This window comes from Alexandromys fortis, unplaced genomic scaffold, assembly GCF_014885135.2.
Source record: "Alexandromys fortis isolate MF-2015 unplaced genomic scaffold, M_Fortis_MF-2015_v1.1 scaffold_227, whole genome shotgun sequence".
Lineage (NCBI taxonomy): Eukaryota > Metazoa > Chordata > Mammalia > Rodentia > Cricetidae > Alexandromys > Alexandromys fortis.
In genome coordinates, this window is record NW_026068109.1 from 2184769 (window position 1) to 2188900 (window position 4132).

At 46.7% G+C, this 4132-nt stretch overlaps 1 protein-coding gene across 1 annotated transcript in view; it reads left to right on the plus strand.

Annotated features, from left to right (window-relative positions):
• Positions 1 to 425: 425 nt before the first annotated feature.
• Positions 426 to 4132, plus strand: part of Arpc1a (actin related protein 2/3 complex subunit 1A) — a 29567-nt gene continuing 25860 nt past the window's right edge. The window contains exon 1 of the mRNA XM_050124400.1: positions 426 to 563. The gene's annotated coding sequence lies outside the window, so the exon portion shown is untranslated. The remainder of the gene's footprint in view (positions 564 to 4132) is intronic.

The following is a 4132-nucleotide window of genomic DNA, read 5'->3' on the forward strand; positions in this document are numbered from 1 at the left end:
CTGTGTGCAGGCATACATATTGTATGTGTAATAAAAGATAGATAGATAGATAGATAGATAGATAGATAGATAGATAGATAGATAGATAGATAATAAATAGCTCTTCGGACCCATGAGGCCCAAGAGAACCTAATCCTCAGTAATTTACAACAAAAACCAACATTTCACACCTAGGCCATGGCTCACATATGTGTGTGTGTCTATATGTATATGTGTGTATGTATGTATGTATGTACGTGTGTGTGTATATATAATTAATTCATCCTTAAAGAAAAGAGTAGGACTCCCACCCAGCTCCACAGACACGCCCTAGCACTGACACGCGCTGCCTCACCGAACCAACCACAGCTATTCAGACACGGCCTCCCAACGCGCGCTGAGCTCTGCGCCTGCGCCCGCCACCTGCGCGTCGCGCTGCGCAGGCGTCCTGGCCACTTCCGGGATCTGTCAGCCGCTCCCTCTGGGCCTCCCTCCTCCGTCGGCGCTCGCCGGAGCCTGTTCGCGTCGACTGACCAGAGTCCGCGAATCGTCCGCTCCGGCCCTTCGGACCGCCCCGACCCCAGGTAAGGGGCCGCAGAGCTGAGCGCCTGGCCCGGGTCGCCTCCATTTCTCGCATCTTCTATGGGACGCGGGGGCGGCGGGCCCGGGGTGCTTAGGAGTGGGGTCTCGGGCTGAGGGGGCCGGGATCGCGGTTCTTCGTGGTGACCCCTGAGTCCCTGGTGCCCCCCCCCCCCCCCCAACACACAGATCGAGCGTTTCTGAGCGCTTTCCAGCTGTCCTCCGTCTCGGATGAGGGAATAGACAGCTTGGCCTCCGACACCCCCACAGTACCATTTGTCTCCCTACTGTGAGCATTCACCACCATCTGTAAAATCGGTTTAGACGGGCCGACCTCCCCCATGACTTGTCACGAGTACCTGTTCATCTCTTCAACGTCTAGGATATTGTCTGCAGCAGCCTGTGATCCGTCAGTTATTGGGGGACCCTCCCCAACAAGGAAAAAACCATCTTTCCGAGTAACCTTAAGATTCTTCGGGTCCACCCCCACCTCCCGTCAAAGTTGCGCTCTTTTCTGCGTTCCTATTCATTGCATAAAGTCCTTTATGTCGGACGGCCAAAGTTCTCGTTTGACTCTGTCACTTTGTCGGGTGACCCTGGGAAGGTTGAATTCTCGGTGCCTCGATTTCCCCAGCTGCAGTAAGAAGATTCTTTGTCTACCTGGTTTTTATTAGGTTCAAGAGTAGCTGCTCAAATAATAAGGAAAATAAATATTAGCCATACTAATGCTTCTTAGACATTCTACGAATGCCTGCCTTCCTTGCCTTTCCTCTCTCTCTTTCCTTGTACTTGAAGGCTAGGATTTATTTGTTTCTGGCCTCATTCAAATACTCAACACTGTTGGGAACATGGTAGGTGCTTAATAAATTGTAGCTGAGGCTCTCTGATTATAAAGGCATCTTTTGTCATGCTGTGTGGCTTGGGAGCCTCTCTCCTGTCTACTTGTTGCCCAATTTATTGAAATGACCTAGTTTGCACCCTCTTTTATCAATTTTGTTTAATTTTCTTGTTTGTTTTTTGAGAGAGGGTTTCTCTGTGCAACAGCCCTGACTGTCCTGGGACTCACTCTGTAGTCCCATGTAATGGCATGTGCCACTACATCTGGCCAATTTTGATTAATCTTTTTGTTTCCATGTTGGCTTTAGGATTTCAGGTCTCAGCCGGGCGGTGGTGGCACATGCCTTTAATTCCAGCACTCGGGAGGCAGAGACAGGTGGATCTCTGTGAGTTCGAGGTTAGCCTGGTCTACAGAGCAAGTTCCAGGATAGGCACCAAAGCTACAGAGAAACCCTGCCTCGAAAAATAAAAAAAAAAAAGTATTTCAGGTCTCTAGAAGTTACCAGGTTATCAGTTTAGGGTGTTTACCCTGTTAGAGGGAGTAGAGGGAGTCTTGCTGGCTGGTTCCTACCACAGAGTATCTGGAGGTCTTCTCCAGTTTATCTGCTGTACCCCAATTGGGGGATCCTTTTGGAAATTACAAACTCCCTTGTAGGATGAATGACAGTGTTTTGGTCTAAATATCTAGTGTTATGTCCACACAGATTGGGTACAGGGAGTGCAGAATGGTCTGCTGAAGCTGGAATTTGAAGTGAACTTGTGTGAGCGTTGGTAGGGTGTGGTGACCTTGTCAGAGTACCTGGTGTTGCTGGGTTGGGTAACGTGAACAATTAGAAACTAGATGAATCACAGACTTGAAACTGACCCATCCCTCAGCCACCGACAACAGAAGCCCGGCTTTTGTTTGTTTCATTTTGTTTGAGACAGGGTCTTAGTCCTGCTTGTCCTGGAACTCACAGAGAGTCTTCTGCCCCTATGCCTCCTGAGTGCCTGGAAAAACCCGTTAAGTTCATGTCCTCACCTTTGGTGCTCCCTTTTCTCTTCTCGAGCACCTACAGTTTAGAGATTAGAATGATCAACATATGCATGAAGGTTTATTTTACTTGGTACAAAATTCAGGCTTAAAATAACCAAATGATTATAAAGGGACTTTCTGGGACCACCAACCCCCACATTGTGACTTGGAGACTTATTATTAGGTTTGAACGGTCTGCCTTTGTTTAGGCTTGTCCCACTAGCTCTTATTACTTAGTTCAACCTGATTCTCTTCATCTACGTTTTGCCTCAGGGCTTTTTACCTTTCTTTCATTTTGTTTGCCTTTTTTGCTTATTCCGTGTCTGGCTGGCTGGTCCCTGAAGTTTCCTCTTTCTCCCTCGCTCTCTCTCCTCTTGAGCCTAAATTTCTCCTCCTACTTATTCTCTCTGCTGCCAGCCCCACCTATCCCTCTACTGCTTAGCTGTTGTCCATTCGGGTTTCTATTAGACCGATCAGGTCCCTCAGGCAGGTAAGATGAAAGAGCAACACATCTTTACATAGTTAAACAAATGCAGCATAAGCAAATATAACACATCTTTACATAGTTAAAGTAATATTCCACAGCAGACATGTGTGAATGCTTATTCAATTATAGAACGACTGATCTAACAAAATTAGAAGTGCAGTTGTAGAAGTACTTCTGCTGACTGCTCACCTCTTTTGGAATCTTCTATGTGCATAGAAAACTGTATAGAAGAATGAGAAAGTCTTCCTCTACACTTGTGTAGTTTCAGCTATTCATGAAATAGCTGTCCCTGTTCACATGGATATCCAAGCCTGCTAACCAGTTTTATTCAGTTAACAAGTGAGCTTAACATAGGGGAGTTTTATGCTAAATTGCTTACAGTTAGTAATATGTGTGGGTTTTGTTTCGTGGTTTGAGACAGGGTTTCTCAGTGTATATTTGGTTATACTGAAACTGTACTGGAACTAGCTTTGTAGACCAGGCTGTCCATGAACTCACAGAGATCATCCTGCCTCTGCCTCTTGAGTGCTGGCATTAAAGGCATGTGCCACCTCGGGCCAGCTACAGTTAGTAATATTTTTTAAAGATTTATTTATTTTATGCGTGAGTGTTATCTGCATGTACACCTTTATGCCAGAAGAGGGAGTCACATCCCACTAGAGATGGTTGTAAACCACAGTGTCATTGCTGGGAATTGAACTCAGGACCTCTGGAAGATTAGCCAGTACTCTTAACCCCTGAGCCATCTCTCCAGCCCCAATTAGTAATATTTGTAACAAGCTGTTTTTAAAAGATTTATTTTTATTTGTGTGTGTATGTGGTGTGTGTGTGCGTGTGTGCACACGTGCACGTGCTCTTGTAGAGGCCAAAGAAGTGTCATATCCCTTGGAACTGGAGTTAAACAGAGATGTAAGCTGCCTGTCTGGAAGAACAGCTAGTGAACACTTGTTTTGTTTTTGTGGCAGAGTTTCTCTGTGTGCCCACTTTAGTTGCTCTTAAACGCGAATTGTTGGCCAGGCTGGCCTTGAACTCAGAGATCCTCCTGCCTCTGCCTCCCAAGTGCTGGGATTAAAGGCATGCACCACGGGCTGGAGAGATGGCTCAGCAGTTAAGAGCCCTGGCTGCTCTCCCAGAGGACCTGGGTTCAATTCCCAGCACCCACATGGCAGCTCACATCTGCCTGTAACGCCAGTTCCAGGAAATCTGGCACCTTCATACTAAATGCACATAAGATA